This window comes from Humulus lupulus, chromosome 1, assembly GCF_963169125.1.
Source record: "Humulus lupulus chromosome 1, drHumLupu1.1, whole genome shotgun sequence".
Taxonomy (NCBI): domain Eukaryota; kingdom Viridiplantae; phylum Streptophyta; class Magnoliopsida; order Rosales; family Cannabaceae; genus Humulus; species Humulus lupulus.
The window spans coordinates 157,555,508-157,576,223 of NC_084793.1; positions in this window are offsets into that span (position 1 = coordinate 157,555,508).

Here is a 20,716-nt window from a genome sequence, read left to right on the forward strand (position 1 = left end):
GGTTGACTTTATAAAAGGTCACAGCCTCCAACTCTAGCTCGTACCACAAGCTGGGTGCTTCCCTTGACCTGTGGCCTTCATAGTCCAGACTCAGTATAATCTTGGCGAACCCTTAGGTTACCTCGAGCTAAGGAGGTATGATCTTTCGATGGCAGCTCCGGTCTTGGGGATGTCCACGTGGTAGACATGATCAGGCCGTATCTCAGCTCGCTAACAGCCCGCGGGAAAACCAGGGCGTACATTTGCCCCCCAATCCCCTGCTCGTGGTACACGACGTCGCATAGGGCCCCAGTAGGGGCTTTTAGGCTTCCCCATGAACTCTCCATATTCCAAATTTTACGTAGGCGCCGAATACGTGGATCATCATGGTTGGTGACGGTACGTCTTCCGAGAACCGCATTTAATGGCCTAGCCTATACTCAGCCGTCGTTTTGTCTTTCGAGTGGAGAGCCTTGGATCCCACATCAGGGCAATCCAACGGCCCTCCTCACGTGGCCCTTCACGTATATAAAAGGGGTGGCCACCTTACGCATGGGCCACCCGTTCATTTGAATTTTTTTAGATATTTTCTTCTTTTTCTCTCTTCATTTTCAAAAGAAAAACCCTCTTCTTTCCGGCTGCCATTCTCAGCACTCAAGAAGTTCAGGTGTAAGGGCTCCCTTGAAGTTTTGGAATTAGCTACTCCGACGAAGCCCCAACCCAGGCGATCCCTTCATCCTCTTCTCAACCAAAACACTTTGTAAGTCTCCTGACCGTGCATGTTTTGAAATTATTTTTCACTGTAGCCTAGGTAAATATTTACTGTAGCCGCATGCAATGTTCTGTTGGTTTTTTGTGGGCATGAAGGGTGAAAGCCTTTTAGGTTAGGGTATCGTTTGTAGTAAAAAACCATTTAGGAGCATGGTTTATAGGGTGCGTTTTCTAGGGAAATTTTCTGGGTAGGATTTTAGGTATGCTGATTTAAAGTACCCAGTATTTTGGGTGAAAAACCGGGTAGCTTAGGGGACACGCTTCACAGGCGGTTCTGCACCACTCGCCTACCGAAACTTTCCTTCCAAAGAAAATTTATATCCTGACCCCCCCTGACACACGAATTCCGAGTAATTGGGGATCTGTTGGGAGCACAGGCGCGTGTTCATGGAACCGCGTGGTCTCACTCTCCACGGGCTGGGCTTACCTCAGCTCGTGCCAAGGAAACACACTCAAATTCTTCTCCATTTTTAGGTTGCCTTTTTCTAAAATTTCTTCTTTTTGTTCGCTAGGCGACCAGATGGGACCCAAGAAGAATGCTCCCAAGAAGTTCGTAGGCAGCTCGTCCTCCAAACAAAATAAGGGAAAGGAGGTGATGACTGAGTCCCCGATTCCCAACTTCAGGCCAGCAGTGGAACGGGAGCTCGAGGTGGCCCCCGACACGTTCTTCGAGGCGGAGAAGATCGTCTCGAAGATCATTGACCAGGCGAGGGTAAACAAAATATTCCTCTCCCATAACATTGAGCTGGGGAGAGGAACCGTGATTGCCCGACCTCCCTTAGAAGGCGAGCGAAGCTGCGCGCCGCCTGATGAGGTGTTCTCGGCCTGGAGCGATGAACATTTCAAGGCGGGGGCCTTCCTCCCGCTGGACCAGTACTTCGCCGATTTCCTCAACTACGTGAGGTTGGCCCCATTCCAGCTCCCCCCAACTCTTACCGTTTGTTGGCGGGGTTAAGATACCTGTTCTTGAAACAAGAGTGGGAGGTCCCCACTCCTGCAGACATTTTGTATTTCTTCTGCCTCAAGGCCAGCCCAGAGCAGCGGGGGCGAGGTGACGGGCTCTATTACTTGACCCGGTTCCCCAGTACGGCTGCGGTCATCGAGCTACCCAACCACCCCAATGACTTCAAAGACCAATTCTTTATGTCGACGGGGTTCCGAAACTGCGAGCTGCACTACTTCGACCGTCCTCGTAAGTGCCCTTCAACCTTAGCTCGTAAGTTAAGTATCGGTTAGCTCTTCCTGTATCCATTTCTGACTTAGATTAATTCTGCAGCTATCTTCGCAAGGACAGAGAAGTCTGTGATCCTCGGGAGCCAGTACGAGACACTGGCGGGCTTGCCCCCCAGTGAAAAGGACTATTGCCAGCTCGTGACAGATGAGACGATGCTGGCCTGTATGCTGATCTCCCAAGGCCAGACTCTGAACCTGAGGAGGCCCCGGGTGCTTCCCCCAGCTCGAGATATGAGGCTTATCATCGTGGAGGAGGTCGCGGGGGATGAAGATGAGGAGGACGAGGTGCCCCTCGTGAGGACGAGGAAGCGGGCGTTGGAGTCGCCCAAAGAACGGACGAGGAGAGGATCCGGTCCGGAGCAGCTGCAGGTCCCTCCGGCCAAGGTAACCCATACATGTTTAGGAACTTAGATAGGGCCACTGCAGACCCCCGACTAGCTAGGTTCAATCCCAAACAGATCGTCCAACGCCATCGAAGTGACCCAGACTTCGATGAAACCCTGCTCCACTGCGTCGACCAGCTCGTGTTGGATTATGAAAGTAGTCGTCCTAAGGGTACCATAGTTGTAGACAACACCCTAGCTTTTAGGTCAGTCCTATTCGAGGAGTATGGGACTAACCTTCGGTCATGGTCATCACTCCGGGAGGGTGCCGTTGCTCCGGGTCTTAGGCAATACGTAGAAGAGTCTAGTCCTGAGACAGCCTCGGATCCAGAACCCGCGCCAGCTCGAGAAGTAATTGTCTTAGATTCCCCCGCGGAAGCTCCGGGGCCGATGGTCGTGACCATAGATTCCTCTTATAGCTCGGGGGGTAGGATTCCCATTAGTATATATATATACTTGAGTTTCTCTTTTTTCCCCTTTGTTTTTTTTTTTGCATGACTACTTACTGATATATTGAAGTTGTCTTTGTTTTGCCAAAGGAGATGTCTCAGCCCGGGGGAAAAAATCTGCGAGCCATGTTCACCGGAGGGAACTCCTCAGCTGGGGCCTCTAGGCCCAAAATGAAGAAGCTCCGGGTGGCGAAGAAAGCTGCTGGGAACCCAACCAAGTCTCCTGCAAAGGAGAAAGAGCAGCTCCCAGCCGCCCAGGCCGAGGAAACTGCACCTTCTGCTGCAGGGGGGAGCATGCCCCCACCCCCTCCGCGAGCTCCGACCTTCATCCGGGACACAGGGGCGGAGCCTGGGGCTTTGGCGATTGCGCCTCTCGAGGTGCGCATCCCGGTTGACCCCCAGGACCTGGAGAAGATTCCAGATGTCTTTCAGGGGATGGTGTATGAGACGGCGAGCTACGCCGTCAGCCACTTCTACTGCTTCAACGAGAGGGAGCTGTGGGCCATCGAAACCAGGAGCCCGGTGGGCGTAATGGAATCGTCATTGGGCATGGCCCTAACGGTAAGCTCACTTTACCCTTATTTTTTACTATCATGCCTTGCCCTGTTTTTCCTCTCTTTTTTTTCTAAGGCAGTAGCCTCTTTATTTTCGCAGAGCGTCCTGGCCCTTCACCGGAGCATAGCCAGGGCCAAGGCCCAGCTCGAGGATATGAGGGGCGAGCACCAGGCAGTTGTGGCCACCCATCAAACTTCCTTGCAGACGGCCCAATAGCAAGAAAAAGAAGCCAAGGATGCCCTGGTGGCCGTGCAGGCCGAGCTGGAGGAAGCCTGTCCCAAACTTCAAGAGGTCGAGGCTACCAAAGCCGCCCTCACCGCTGCGCGGGCAGAGCTAGACACTGCGAAGGCTGGGGCCGAGGAGGCCAAGGCCGCCCTGGAAGCCGGGAAGGCAGCCTCCAGCACCGCCATGGAGGACATGCTCTACCACTGCTGGGTCTACAACTCTGACGGTGATTTCTCCTTCTTGGGAGCGGACGTCTGGGAGCCCTTGCTGGAGGGGTTTAAAGCTCGCCTCTAGAAAGATGCACCTTCTGAGACCGGGGAAGCCTCCGTCGTAGCCGAGTAGGAGGGCGAGACGGCGACCTCCACGGGGCCGACTGGTGGAGCCTAGGGCCTTTCCATTTTGCATCCACTCTTTTATTATTCTCATTTTTTTTTGTTGTAACTTTGCATGAGGTTTTTCACCTCGAGACATCTAACTATCAATTTTATTTTTAATCGATTTACTTCCTTTTGCCTTTACGCATTTTAGTTACTATTTTGAAAAACTTAATTCGCGTTAATTTTTATCAATATCTCGTGCTCTTTAAGAAAAACAACGATCAATCAATTTAAATTAACTTCTAAGTTTTGTGACCTGGTTATGTCCAGGAACTTAGTTTGAAAACTTAGTTTGCGTTAACTTTTATCAATATCTCGTGCTCTTTAAGAAAAACAACGATCAATCGATTTAAATTAACTTCTAAGTTTTATGACCTGGTTATGTCTAGGAACTTAGTTTGAAAACTTAGTTCGCGTTAACTTTTATCAATATCTCGTGCTCTTTAAGAAAAACAACGATCAATCGATTTAAATTAACTTCTAAGTTTTGTGACCTGGTTATGTCCAGGAACTTAGTTTGAAAACTTAGTTCGCGTTAACTTTTATCAATATCTCATGCTCTTTAAGAAAAACAACGATCAATCGATTTAAATTAACTTCTAAGTTTTGTGACCTAGTTATGTCCAGGAACTTAGTTTGAAAACTTAGTTTGCGTTAACTTTTATCAATATCTCGTGATCTTTAAGAAAAACAACGATCAATCGATTTAAATTAACTTCTAAGTTTTATGACCTGGTTATGTCCAGGAACTTAGTTTGAAAACTTAGTTCGCGTTAACTTTTATCAATATCTCGTGCTCTTTAAGAAAAACAAAGATCAATCGATTTAAATTAACTTCTAAGTTTTATGACCTGGTTATGTCCAGGAACTTAGTTTGAAAACTTAGTTCGCGTTAACTTTTATCAATATCTCGTGCTCTTTAAGAAAAACAACGATCAATTGATTTAAATTAACTTCTAAGTTTTATGACCTGGTTATGTCCAGGAACTTATTTTGAAAACTTAGTTCGCGTTAACTTTTATCAATATCTCGTGCTCTTTAAGAAAAACAACGATCAATCGATTTAAATTAACTTCTAAGTTTTACGGCGACCTGGTTAAATCCAGAATAGGACTTAGTTAGCATTAATCCTTTATCAATATCTCGTATTTTTTAAGAAAAACAACGATCAATTGATTTGAATTAACTTCTAAGTCTTTAAGGCGACCTGGTTATATCCAGGCACCATATGCCCCCCAAGTAACTAGGATAGGGTCTTTCGTGGTTACTTTAGATTACACTTGTAAATATGTACAATCATAAACGAAAAAGTTAATTCTCATTGCTTAATACATTAGAAATGGACTTTAGGCCTTACAAGTGGGGGTCATTGATAATATCTCTTCAAATGGATGGCGTTCCAAGTTCGTGGGACTGCCCCTCCATCGAGCCGAGCTAATTTGTAAGTTCCTTCTTTAATGACCTCGATGATTTGATATGGCCCTTCCCAGTTTGGTCCCAATACTCCATCTTTGGGATCCTTACCGGCTAAGAAAACCCTCCTGAGGACCAGGTCGCCAATGCTAAAGGCGTGCTTTTTGACTTTTGAGTTGAAATAACGAGTGATTTTTTGCTGGTAATGTGCGAGCTGGAGTTGCGAATCTTCTCGTCTTTCATCAACTAAGTCAAGGGAAGCGCTAAGTAGCTCGTGGTTGCGGTCATGGTCATATTCCTGGACCCTATGCGAAAGTACCTTAATCTCCACAGGGAGGACTGCCTCACTCCCAAAGGTCAGGGAGAAAGGAGTATGACCCGTAGGAGTCCGATGCGAGGTCCGGTATGCCCATAGAACTTGGGGGAGCTATTCTGGCCAGACCCCCTTAGCTTCGTCTAGTCTCTTCTTAAGGCTCGCCTTTAACATCTTGTTGACAGCCTCGACCTGTCCATTCGCCTGAGGATAGGCCACGTAGGAGAAACTTTTCACAATTTCGTACCTTTCGCAAAATTCGGTGAATAGGTCACTGTCGAACTGAGTCCCATTGTCGAAAACGATCTTCTTGGGCAGCCTGAATCGGCAGATAATGCTCTTAACCACGAAGTCGAGGACTTTTTTGGAAGTTATCGTCGCCAAAGGTTCTGCCTCAGCCCACTTCATAAAGTAGTCGATGGCCACCACGACGTAACGGACCCCGCTTTTTCAGTAGGGAGGGCGCCAACCAAGTCGATCCCCCAAACTGCAAACGGCCATGGGGAAGAGATCATCTTCAGCTCGACTGGGGGAGCTCGGGCAACTGTGGCGAACCGCTGGCACTTGTCGCACTTCTTGACATACGAGATCGAGTCCTTGGACAAAGTGGGCCAGTAATATCCTTGCCTCAGGACCTTTAGGGCCAAGCTTTGCCCCCCAGTGTGATCTCTGCAAAAACCCTCATGCACCTCCTGCAGGATGGCCCTTGCTTCGCCTGGAAGAACACATCGCAGAAGAGGTAGGGAGTGCCCACGCCGGTACAGTATCCCATCCACCATCGTATACCTGGGAGCCTGATACAGTTCCCGTCGTGCATCATTGCGCCCTTCAGGTAGCTTCCCCTCGGTGAGATACTCAAGGATGGGGGTCATCCAGGTCAGCCTAGCGTCGATCATCTCGACCTCCGTCCGGACTTCTTCTATACTTGGTTTCTCCAAGAATTCTACGGGAACTAACCCCAAAGCCTTCGTCTCCCTGGAGGTGGCGAGCTTGGCAAGAGCGTCTCCATTAGCATTCTACTCCCGAGGTATCTGCTCGATTGAGACTCGCCTAAACGCGGACAGCTCAACTTTTACCCTCGCTAGGTAGGCAGCCATCTTGGGTCCTCGTGCTTGATATTCGCCCAGAACCTGGTTCACCACGAGCTGGGAGTCACTGAAGCACTGGACGGAGCTCGCCTTCAGCTCCTGGGCTATCCTTAGCCCGGCCAGTAAAGCTTCGTATTCGGCCTCGTTGTTGGAGGCCTTGAATCCAAATCTCAGCGCCGAGTGGAATCTATGTCCCTCAGGGGATATTAAAATGATTCCAGCCCCGGAGCCGTTCTCATTGGATGAACCATCCATGAAGATCCTCCACGACGCCTGGGCCGAGGTGACCTGGGGTGAGTCTTCTGCAGGATCCTCCCGGAATCCTGTGCACTCCGCCACAAAATCGGCCAGGGCCTGACTTTTTATAGCAGTTCGTGGGGTGTACAAAATCTCGAACTGATTGAGTTCAATAGCCCACTTTAACAAGCGTCCCGATGCTTCAGGTTTTTGCAAAACCTGCCTTAAAGGCTGATCGGTCATGACGCGTAATGAGTGGGACTGGAAGTACGGCCTGAGCTTTCGGGAGGCCATGATAAGGCAGAACACCAATTTCTCCATCAACGGGTACCGGGATTCAGCTCCAAGAAGTCTCTTGCTGATGTAATAGACAGGTTTCTGAATCCGGTCTTCTTCTCGGACTAATACGGCACTGGCCGCAGCCTCTGTGACAGCTAGGTAGAGAAAAAGGGGCTCTCCTGCCTTTGGTTTGGATAATACGGGCGGCTCGGCCAGGTGTTCCTTTAGCTCGAGGAAAGCACTTTCACACTCTTCTGTCCACTCGAACTTCTTATTTCCTCGGAGCAGGTTGTAGAACGGCAAGCACTTATCGGTGGATTTTGAAATAAACCGATTTAGGGCTGACACCTTCCTGTCAGGCCTTGGACGTCTTTGCGCGACCTGGGTGAGGGAAGCTCGAGTAATGATTTGATCTTGTCGGGGTTTGCCTCGATTCCCCGGGTATTGACGATGAAACTCAGGAACTTTCCCGATGCGACTCCAAAAGTGTATTTCTGTGGATTAAGCCTCATGCCATACTCCCATAGTATCTTGAAGCATTCTTCCAGGTCAGAAACATGGTTATCGGCAATCTTTGACTTGACTAGCATGTCATCAACGTACACTTCCATGTTCTTCCCGATCTGGTTTGCAAACATTCTATTTACTAACCTTTGGTACGTAGCATCGGCGTTCTTCAACCCGAATGGCATGACCTTGTAACAATAAACGTTAGTCGGGGTCATGAAGCTGGTGTGCTCCTGGTCCGCCGGATTCATGGCGATCTGATTGTAGCCTGAGTACGCATCCATAAAGGACATGAGCTCGTGCCCCGCCGTGGCATCCACCAGTTGGTCAATCCTTGGCAATGGAAAACAATCCTTGGGGCAGGCTTTATTCAAGTCAGAGAAGTCGATGCAGGTCCGTCACTTCCCGTTGGGCTTCGGGACCAGCACGGGGTTGGTGACCCAAATCGGAAACTTGGCTTCACAGATAAAGCCGCATTTCTTGAGCCGGACTACTTCTTCCTCTAAGGCCTCAGCCCGGGTTGTTCCCAGGCGCCTTTGCTTCTAGGACTTTGCAGGAACGTTTTTATCCAGATGAAGGGTGTGCATGATGACACTCGGGCTAATTCCCACCATATCCTCGTGGGACCATGCGAACACATCCAGGTTGTCCTGCAGAAATTCAATCAGCTCCGCCTTCCTCTTGCTACAGAGGTTTTTCCCGAGCTTGACCATCCGTGAAGGGTTCTGCGGATCGATGTTGACTTCCTCAAGCTCCTCAATAGCCTGAAGCTCGGACCTGTCCTCGCCTATTCGGGGGTCAATATCCTCACTTAAGACGATATTTTCCCCCTCGGCGCTCTGAGGTTTTTCAATCTTAGGATCAGCTAAAGGTTCCTGAGATTCCTCTCCTCCACTCTGGATGGCCATTGCTAGCTGCCCGGGTTTCGATTTTCCCTTCATGGAAATGCTGTAGCATTCCCTGCAGTGAGCTGATCGCCACGGACTATGCATATTCCCGTGGAAGTAGGGAATTTCATCGCGAGGTGGCGAACAGAAGTGACGACCTCAAAAGCTATGAGTGTGGGTCGTCCCAAAATAGAATTGTATGCGGCGGAGCAGTCGATGACCACGAACTCGAGGAGTTTGAAGACTGTCCGAGGTCCTTCTCCTAAGGTGATCACCAGCTCGATAGTCCCTATGGCCGCTGATCCTTCTCCCAAAAAACCATACAGCATCATGGAGGTCGCCTTCAGCTCGGCGACAGTCAGACCCATCTTCTCCAGTGTGGATCGGAATAGAAGGTTTACCAAGCTCCCATTATCGATCAACACCCTCCTAACCTTCTGATTAGCGAGCTGAACTGCTACGACCAAAGGGTCGTTATGTGGGAACTGGACATGGCCCGCATCTTCTTCTGTAAAAATGATCGGTTGCCTCTCCAATCGCTGCTGCTTTGGCAGACGCTGCTCTGAGGCAAACTCTACTCCATTATGTGCCTTGAGTTCGTTTACGTACCTCTTCTGGGCACCTCTGCTCGTGCCAGCCATATGCGAACCCCCAGATATTGTGGATATATCTCCTTCTATCACGGAGGGAGGGATGTCCTGATCTATCTGAGACCCGGGCTGACTGACCGGGACTTTTGGAGCTGGTCGGCTTGCTGGAACCCTGTTCCGCGCGTACTGAGCCAAGGGGCCAGCTCTGATGAGAGTTTCGATCTCACCTTTCAAATGCCTACAATCATCAGTATTGTGGCCAACATCGTTGTGAAAATGGCAAAACTTGGAGGAGTCTCTCTTCCCCTTCTGGTGTTTTAATGGCTTCGGCCTCTTCCAGGAGAGGCGAGTAGAGTTAGCTAGGAAGATGTTCTCCGTAGAGTGGGTGAGCTCTGTATAAGTCGCGTAGACCGGCTTGAACTTGTCTACGGACTTATTCTTCTTTGGGCCGTGCTGGCTGCCCTCGCCGTTCCCCTTTCTCTTTCCTCTGCCGAACTGGTTATTCTGTGTGACGTTTTGGGTCGCTGTCACGACCTGCGTCCCCACTCCAGCGGGCTACTCAGGGACCTGGCTGGTTCCTGCAGCTGAGGCTTCGGCCTCCTCCAAGTTGATCCATTCCTGGGCCCTATTCAGGAACTCGTTCACTGAGCTAACTCCCCTCATTTGTATATCTTTCCAGAGTCCTCCTCCGACGAGGATTCCAGTCATCCGCGTCTCTGGCCCGAGCAGCGACGTTCGCGAACCTGCTCAGGTAAGCCTTCAGAGGTTCGTCGGGCTGCTGCCTCACATTAGCTAGAGAATCGGCCTTGACGCGGGCAGCCTGGGAGGCTTGGAATGCCCTTTTGAAGTTAGCCTAGAAAGTCTTCCAGGAGCTGATTGATTGTCTTTTGCTTTGCTTGAACCACTGCCTGGCTGGTCCAGTCAGTGTGGAGGGAAATATCAGACACCTCAGTTCAGGGCCAATGTTGTGGGCCATCATCAGGGTGTTGAACATCCCCGGATGATCCGACGGATCTCCGTCTCCATTGAATTTGGACATGTGCGGCATATGGAAACCGGGTGGGTATGTCGTTGCTGTTATGCTGGGGGCGAAGAGCTCCATCTCGTCCCCCAAATCATATTCATCTTTCTCTTTCTCCGACAGGAGCTTCCTCATCAGCTCCTCCATCTGAGCCAGGCGCTCAAGGGTTTTGTCCTGATTTCCTTGGTTATTCTGAGGCTGCTCAACAGCTACGGATCCATTGTACATATTTGGTGGGTTATTTCCCCTCCTATCTTGAGAAAGGTTACTTGGGGCATTCCCGCCGTTACGTACTTCTGACAGGTCTCCACCTGAGCGAGCATGGCTGCCACCTCCTACTAGTTCCCCTATATGAGAGTTAATGCGATCTCGCAGGTCGCCCCCCAGGGTGGTTTGAGGACTTTGTGCCGAGCTTAAACGCTGACGCAAGTGTCCGCCAGAAAGGTCGCTCTGGCGACTGCCGATCCAGTAGCTCCCGTTAGAAAAGCTCGGAGTCCGCCTTTGGGGGTGAGGATCCAGGCTCTCCCTCGGCGCCCCGTTACGCTAGGAAGGTCCCGCGGACGGCGGGTTTCTCCTACTGCTTCCATAAGCTGGAATATCTCGGATGGGCCGAGGTGGAGACGGATATCTTATTGGTGAGGGAGGATGCCTGACCGGAGACGCGATCCTGGTTCCATCAGGGCCCTGCCAACCTGCGGGTCCCGCGCTTGGCGATATGGACGAGGCGTAGGACGGCTGGTGGGGATGGACTGATGCTGTGAGCCCTCCCCGGATCTCCTCCTGGAATTTCCTCGAGCTCTCCTGGGCGCGCTCGAGGCTGGTTGGGAGCTGGGAGTTGAATTTTGGACGGAACGGTTGTACTGTTGTTTGGCTCTAGGCATTTCTTCGAATTTTTCCTCTCGACGGTACGATGAGGGAATAGAGTTGGCTGTCGGAGGTCTGTCCGAGCGGCTAGGCCTGGCCCGATTACCCCAGCAGGACTTATGAGTCTCGCCTTGCCTCTTTCCGACGTTAGCGTCGGTTGTAAGAGGGGGTAGTCGGGCCAACACATCCTTGATCTGCTGATTAGCTTTCACTAGTTGGCTCCTCAGTTGAGTGTTTTCCATCTCCACCGCAGTGTAAAAATGGGTTTGGATTAGGTGACCGGGGCACCGAACTTCCAATGTCATCTTGTCCCACCTGCTGTTTGCCCGGCCACTGTTGGACCTCAGGAATTTGTTCACCGGGGATGGCGATATGATGAGCCTCCTGCCCATCATGTTGTTCCATCTCGTTACCGTGTCTGGATCGAGTGGTCACCATAGTGGATGTTTGCGACAGCACCAATCTAACTTGCTCTCAATGAAAGCACCAAACTGTTGACGCGGTTCTTCGCCAACAGGTAATTAAGAAAATAAGAGGAAGGGATTAGTGCTTATGTTGAACCGAAATAGATGAATGATCTTTTGAAAATGGGATGGTGACACAATTACGTTTTTAGGTGGTTCAAAGGTTAAAATCATTCTACTCCACCAGTCAATATTATTGTTATATGCTTGGTATTCTTTTACAGGGTATTTCTTACACAATAGAGTCAAACCCTTTGCAACTCCCAGGGTCTCCATATTTATAAGAGAGGGCACCTGGGAGTTGGTAAGAAGGTCATCCCGTGACCTTCTTACCTATCATGTCAACTCTGTGACATTCATGATTAATTCCTAAAACCTGACACATGAAGTGTGATCTAATCAATAGGTAAGGGGGATAATGGGCCGCATGGCCCAACCCAGTCGTGGGTGCCTGAATGCGCACGTTCATGTTGCGTGTCCGAGAAGTCAGGGATATATCAGACACGTGATGTCTGATATATGCACGTTTACCTTGTGTGGTTGACTTTATAAAAGGTCACAGCCTCCAACTCTAGCTCATACCACGAGCTGGGTGCTTCCCTCGACCTGTGGCCTTCATAGTCCAAACTCAGTCTAATCTTGGCGAACCCTTAGGTTACCTCGAGCTAAGGAGGTAGGATCTTTCGATGGCAACTCTGGTCTTGGGGATATCCACGTGGTAGACATGATTAGGCCGTATCTCAGCTCGCTAACAGCCCGTGGGAAAACCAGGGCGTACAGTATGGAATATGGCCGAGTTAAAGTACCCGAGCCGAGGCCCTATAACGGGGCCAGAAACGCAAAGGATTTGGAGAATTTCCTCTTCGACATGGAACATTATTTTAGAGTCGTGCGGGCCGATTCGGAAGACGGAAAGGTCGACATGGCTACCATGTACTTGTCTAGGGATGCCAAGGTGTGGTGGAGGACCAAGTATGATGACATAGAGAATGGCAGGTGCACCATCACATCTTGGGCAGACCTAAAGAGAGAATTAAAGACACAATTTCTACCAAAAAATGTCGCTTATATGGCTCGACGCCAGTTGAGAGAGCTTAAACAAGTTGGGACAGTCTGAGAATATGTGAAGAATTTTTCAGGACTAATGCTCGACATAAAGGACATGTCTGAAGTAGACAGGCTCTTCTGCTTCCTCGAGGGATTGAAACCTTGGGCCAAGCAAGAACTTCACAGACAGCGTGTGTCTGACCTAGCCACCGCTCAAGCAGCTGCTGAACGCTTAACAGACTACACTCCGGAGAGTAGCCTGCTGAAAAGGGCTACCCCCCCCCCCCCCCCTTAACTAGCTCAAGTAGCGCTAGGAGTAAAAAGTCTGGGAAGTCATGGCAGGGCAAGAATGAGGGAGAGAAGAGGACAGCTGAGTCCAATTCTTCCAGCGGTACAGATGTCGCTGCAAGGAGGAAGCTGCTAGCTTGTTGGCTCTGTAAAGGCCCACATAAGTCGGCATTTTGCCCTTACCGGGGCAAGTTGAATGCCCTCATTGGCCAAGAACAACAGGGCGAAGGAGAAGAGGAAGACGAAGAGTATGCGCACATTAGCGCTTTCCGCCTGTTGAATGCTCTCAAGAAACACGGCGAAAAAGGGAAGAAGACCCTGGGAAAGGGGCTAATGTTCGTAGATGCCACCATCAATGGCAAGCCCGCCAAAAGCGTGATGATCGATATGGGCGCCACCCACAACTTCATCTATGAACTCGAAGCAAAGCGACTGGGACTAAATCTGGAGAAAGATGCCGGGCGCATGAAGGCGATCAACTCCAAGGCCTTGGCCACAACTGGCATGGCTAAAGGGGTAAAAGTTAGAATTGACACGTGGGAGGGGCAGACTGACTTAGTGGTGGTCCATATGGACGACTTCAATGTAGTCTTGGGAATGGACTTTCTAACCGAGAAAGTTGCCATTCCAATCCCTGCCACTGGGAGCTTGCTCATAATGGGAGAGACTCCTGCAATGGTGCCTACAAAGGTGAAACCACCCCCTGGTGTGAAGCTGCTATCAGCTTTACAGTTCAAGAAGGGTGTGAAGAAGCAGGAGCCCACTTATGTAGCAGTACCCACCATGTTCGAAGAAGCAGTGGAAGAGATTGTTCCACTAGAAATTACGAGGGTCTTAAAGATGTATGGGGATGTGATGCCAGATAAACTCCCCAAAGCCTTGCCACCAAAGAGGGGGATTGATCACAAGAAAGAGCTAGTGTCGAGAGCAAAACCTCCAACTAAAGCACCTTACAGAATGGCGCCCCCTGAGCTAGAAGAGTTGAGGAGACAACTAAAAGAGTTATTGGAGGCAGGCTTCATCAGATCGTCGAAGGCACCATTTGGCGCACTGGTGCTATTCCAGAAGAAGCACGATGGGAGCTTGAGACTGTGCATTGACTATAGGGCTCTCAACAAGGTGAAAATTCGCAACACCTACCCCATCCCTCTAATTGCTAATTTGTTTGACCAGCTAAGTGGAGCCAAATACTTCACAAAGTTGGACTTGAGATCGGGCTACTATCAGGTGAGGATTGCAGATGGGGATGAACCAAAGACAATGTGTGTTACTCGATACGGAGCATTTGAGTTTTGAGTAATGTCGTTTGGGTTGACAAATGCACCTGCTACTTTCTGTACACTGATGAACCAAGTATTCCACGAGTATCTAGATAAGTTCGTGATGGTGTACTTGGATGATATCGTGGTTTATAGCGCCACAATTGAAGAGCATCAAGAACACTTGGCTCAAGTGTTTCAGAAGTTGAGAGAGAACCAGCTATATGTGAAGCGCGAGAAATGCTCGTTTGCACAGGAGAGCATCAAGTTCTTAGGCCACGTTGTGGAACGTGGCCGAATTTGTATGGATCTGGAGAAGGTGAGGGCAATCCAAGAATGGAAAGCCCACAAATGTGAAAGAACTCCGCTCCTTCTTGGGCCTAGCCAACTACTATAGAAGATTTGTGGACGGCTACTCAAGAAGGGTGACACCCTTGACCGAGCTTCTGAAAAAGGGTGTGACTTGGGCGTGTACTGACAAGTGTGTTGAAGCATTCGGGAGTTTGAAGGAAGCCATGATGAAGGATCCTATTCTTGCCTTGCCAAATGTTAGCAAGCCCTTCGAAGTACAGAAAGATGCCTCAGATTATGCCCTGGGAGGGGTACTAGTACAAGAAGACCACCCGGTCGCATATGAGGGCCACAAGCTATCTGAAGCTAAGAGGCGGTATACTGCCCAGGAGAAGGAACTCCTCGCAGTTATCCATTGCTTGTGAGTGTGGAGGCATTACTTACTGGGGTCAAAATTCGTGGTAAAGATGGATAATGCAACGGTTAGTCATTTCCTTACTCAGCCGAAACTGACCCCTAAGCAGGCTTAATGGCAGGAGTTCGTGGCGGAATTCGACTTCCGTTTTGAGCACAAGGCAGGATGCTTGAACCAGGCAGTTGACGCCTTGAGTCTCAAAGCAGAATTGGCAACTCTAAAGATCTTGGCTAGTTTGTCGGCTAGCGTGGTGAACACTCCACTCAAGGAGCGCATCAAAGAAAACATGGAAAAAGACCCGGTTGTCAGGACCATCCTGAAGCTCGTAAAAGAAGGCAAGACTCGCCAGTTCTGGGTGGAGGATGATCTTCTGTGGGCTAAAGGGGGTCGCTTGTATGTTCTGAAAGCTGGAGATTTGCGGAGGACCTTACTAAGCGAGTGCCATGACACCTTATGGGTAGGTCATCCAGGGTGGCAGAGAACCCACATACTTTTGAAGCAGGGATACTACTGGCCACAAATGCAAGATGATGTAGTGGAGTACACCAAGACCTGTCTCGTCTGCCAGCAAGACAAGGTCAATAGGAACAAGACACCTGGGTTGTTGGAGCCCTTGCGAGTCCCAAGCCAACCATGGGAGAGTGTGTCGCTTGACTTTATCACCAGTCTTCCAAAGACAGGGGATTTAAGTGCAATCGTGGTGGTCATGGACAGATTCTCGAAGTACGCAAATTCATCCCAGTGTCGGAGTACTGTTCGGCAGAAGAGACAGCCCGACAATTTTCAAGCATATTGTCAAATATTGGGGAGTGCCCCAGAACATTGTTAGTGACCAAGATGGAAGATTCACTGGGACCTTTTGGTCTGAACTATTCAGTCTCTCGGGGTCACAATTGAACATATCCTCGAGCTACCATCCACAGACAGATGGGCAGACAGAAAGATTCAACAGGATGTTGGAGGAGTAGTTGCGCCACTTTGTCAATGCCAATCAGAAGAATTGGCCGCAACTACTCGATGTAGCTCAATTTTGCTTCAACTCTCAAAATATTTCTTCATCGAATAAGAGCCCTTTTGAAGTTGTTAATGGACAGCAACCACTGTTGCCCCACACAGTGGATGAATATCACAGTCGGAACCCGCGCGCCTTTCACTTCACAAAAGACTGGAAGAAAACGACAGAGATTGCCTGAGCTTATTTAGAAAAAGCATCAAGAAGAATGAAGAAGTGGGCAGATCAGAAGCACTGACTGCTGGAGTTCAAAGCAGGTGACTTAGTGTTAATCAAACTGAGGCCCGAACAATTGAGATTCCGAGGGGACAAAGACATCAGACTCGTTCGCAAGTACGAGGGTCAAGTCTCAATCATCTCAAAAGTTGGCCTAACTTCCTACAAAGTCGACCTACCAGCATGGATAAAGATACACCCGGTCCTTCACGTCAGCAACTTGAAGTTGTATCATGAAGATCCAGCCAATCCAGAGCGCAACCAGTCAACCAGAGGAGGAGTCATCGTTCAGCCAAGGAGCAAGCGTCAACCTGAAGAAATCTTGGCAGAAAAGACGGTCACCACTGACCGTAAAAAGCATAAAAAGTATCTGGTAAAATGGAAGGGGCTCGCAGATGACAAGATCAACTGGAAGAGGGCGGAAGAATTGAAGAAGCTCATGCAAACGATTGAAGATCTACAAGCTACTTCGTTGAGGACGCCGAAGGATTGAGTGGGGGAGAGTGTGGTGTGCTGCCCCTTTGGCACACCCACATGGGGCCATTTTGTAAGTGAACATGCCTTGGTGCTTGATCATTAGTCAAGTCTTGCACCAAGCAACCTCATGCGATAGGGTAGTGGCAGTTTTGTAATTCTGCATATGTCTCCCAGACAAAAATCATATATGTTCATGGGAAGACCTTATTTCCCTAGAAGGCTCCTTAGGGGGAGGTGACCTGGTGACTTAGGGAAGCACCATGGCCATCAGCAGATAGGGGCCAAAGCTGTGTACTCCCTTGCCCTATCAAGGCTATATATTAATAAAATAATATTTATCCATACTTGCCCCTGTGTGCTTCCTTGTTGCCTATGTGTTACTTGTTTGTTATCTTCGTTGGGCCATTGCGTGCCACTTGCCTTGTTGTGTGCTTTGTGTTATGTGGACGTTCCTAGGAATGACTTGCTTTGTGCTTGCTCATACTTCATTTTTGCCCGTTGCATGTCCAAGATGTGTATGTGGCTAACCACTGAGTTTGTTTGCCTGTAGGTGTGTGTTGTAGGCTGACTTCCTAGCTTGAAGAGTCTGCAAGTGCCGCACGTTCCGTCTAGTTGGAGTACCCAAATAGCCGGCCCGTGACACTAATCAAGTCATTTAGTTGAAAAAGTGTCACTAAAACCATTATTGAACTAGGGTTAAAAGATTTAGGTCATAAAAGATATATTTCCTTTAAATAAACATTTCATACACGAGATCACAAAAGAAATGGAGTTTAAAGGACAGTTTAAAAAATAAACATTTATGGTTCTCCCGTCCCTGTCCATTCCTCGGTCGTGGCGGCTGAGCAGCTCACTATGTACATTTCGCCTCTAGAGCTCTCCAAATCAGGGTTGGTCTAGTTTACCCTTGCCTTTACCTGCACCACGTAGCACCCGTGAGCCAAGGCCCCGCAAGAAAACCATAATATCATAGCATGAACAATAGCAATAACCAAATAATTCATTAAGCATAATCATACACTCAGCAGTCCATGGCATTCACATAATCATACAATCCACAATCTAATAATCAGATATTCAACATGTCAAATTTATCAAATTAACATCAATAACCAAGTCATACAATAAAAAGGGTTGACGCTCTTAGGTCGCACCCTCTGTTTACCCCACTGACTTCGGTCCGCTTAAACCGAGCTCAGTGAATATTAAGTTGTCCTCAGCTACCAGTAGCTGAGCCGCGTCTTGTGCGCCAATATTAATTCCGGCACTCTTAGGCCGTTTATTTCATATTCACATGGCATAATACCATCATACAATAATGCATACAAGTATAGGGAACCCTTAGTCCCATCATAGTCACAGAAACTGGGTGCAGTTTTCTTACCTTTAATTCCAAGCGTTCTGATTACGAGAAATGACCCTTGAGCATGATCCATTTCCCGAGGCCTAGCATACACCTAGCCACAACTAAGATAAGGTATTCCATCAATAATAATTAAATAAAGGTTTCGGGCCAAGTTCTAGCCTTCAAAAGATTGAATTCCACCAAACACGGTAGTGGAATCGATCCCGAGCACCCTAGGTTAAGTCCCCGCACCTAAAACCTCCTCAAAGTCAAAAATACCCTTAAGAGTCGCGGCCTTAAGCCGCCCATGCTACGACCCGCCTCCTACTAGAGGCCCAGCCTCCCCAAACAGCACACACGGGCCGCGGCCCTACACTCCCCATGCTGGGGCCCGCCCTTCATTTCAACTCCCATCTATTCTAGAGGGTCGCGGCACTGTGTGCCGCGGCCCAACCCCTTCGAACCCAGAAAAATTACCATTTCCAACAACCAAACCTCAATCAAATCAACCCAAGATCATCCCAATGACATAATTTAGTTATCACAATAGTTCTAACATTTTCCCAGCAGTAAAACCCAACAGAAAACTAGACTCAAAACTCCAATTCAATCTTCAATATCAAGAACCCAAGAACACTTAAAACCCAGCCAAAAACTACAGAGTTAAACAGCTAAAATCATAATTCAATGCTTACCTCAACTTCTGTCTGAACCACCAAATTGCTACTGACTTAGTCCCCAAGATTCTAGCTCAAATCCTTGAGTTTCTAGCCTAATTCTCTTAGTTTCCACAAGTTAGCTTGAGAGAGAGTTTGAGAAAGAGATGAGTGAGCTGAGAGAAAGAGAAGGGTCGGTTTAGGAGTTTCTACTTATTTCCTTAGTTTTATTTTATCTGACTTAAGTTAATCCCGAGGCTCGGGGTACCAAAAACGTCCCCGAGGGCAAAATAGTAAATTTCTCCAATATTCCCTCCTAAACTCTTTAACTTCAAATATATCTCCAATTATTTATTTTCACAGCTCGGTAACCCAAATAAATATCTAATACCCAAAATACCCCTTGACTCACCCCAAGTCAAGTATTAGGTCCCGTTGTGACTTTCCCGCTAACTGGCTCCCTAGGATCGCCTCAAGCTACATGCTGCAAATATATCCACATAATAATATGGTCTCCACAATTATAACATAGAATCACATTTATGCCCTCAACGGGCCAAAATTATAAATATGCCCAATTAAGCTAAACTGGGCCCACATGCATACTAATACCCGTAAACATGCATTTCATATATCCACATAATCATATGAGCATGCTTATCACAGAATCATGCATTAAATCATTAAAATCACACAAAAACCAATTATGCCCTCCCGACACACTAATCAAGGACCTTAAGCCTTATTAGTGATTTTTGGGGCGTTACAAATCCTCACAATCATTTTGTATACTTATTTAAGCATATAAGTATGATGAGCTTATATATGCTCCCAACTCATACTGCTTTATTCGTAGAAGCATGTTAGGCTTAAAATATCATTTAAAATTTTGTTGCACAAAAAATTTGTAAGATTGTGCCTTTTAATACTCGGTTATCTCCACACTTCAACTTTTTTCCAAAAGTTCAAGACAACTTTTTAAAAAAATAAAAGTTGTGTATATTTTCTCCGAGCTCCTGATATGGTTATATCCCACACCTAATGCCACACAAGTAACCAAGTTATAAATCTTGGGCTACTTTTAGCTTGGGTTCGAGCTAGTTTTATTCAGAATTCGAAGTTGTCCTCTTTCCTGATTATAATCAAAATTCGAGGATATCTTCTTTTCTGATAACGATCAAAATTCGAAGTTGTCCTCTTTCCTAATTAAGATAAGAATTCGAGGTTATCTTCTTTTATGATCATGATCTCTTTACGAATTAGGCTTTTCTCATACCCTTATCACGTTTGGTCATACCAGGTATGCAACCAGAATATCCCCTTATCGATTGTCTTTGGGGTTAGGCTCTCGAGTTGATCTCTGAGGAGCATCTCCATTTATTCTCCTTCCAATTAGGAGCCGAGGTAATGACTCGACTAATTCTAAGACCTTGGACCATTAAAAACTACTAGACTTAGCTACTACTTTAGAAGAAAACATACATAAGAAATATTCACAACTTTATTAAAACTTCAAAGTAAATATTGAAATATATAAATGCGGGGTATGGGATCCCATTGTTTTAAAATAAAACATAACTTTAAACTAAAGGAAATTTTTTATAAAACTAAAGGCAGAAAATACATAAAAACATAATTTAAAGAGACTACAATGACGTCCTCGAATCGTTCAAGCAGTCCTTCGAATCCCTTCATCCTTAATACACAAACCAAGCTGCCAAGAATCCTTCCACTGCCATAACTATTTTCCTACATACATAAAAATAAAGGAATGAGTCTAATGCCCAGCAAGGAAAATCTACTAGCACATATATCATAAAACATAAACATAAGACTACAAAACATATGACTATAAAACATGCATTATAATGGCCATCATACTTCTTGGGGCTTGCTAGCTAAGCAATCTGTACGCCCTGATTTTCCCACGGGCTGATTAACGAGCTGAGATACGGCCTAATCATGACTACCACGTGGACCTCCCCCAAAACCGGAGCTGCCATCGTAAGGCCCTACCTCTTTAGCTCGAGGTAAACTAAGGGTTCACCAAGATTGCTCAAAGGACTCACCAAGAT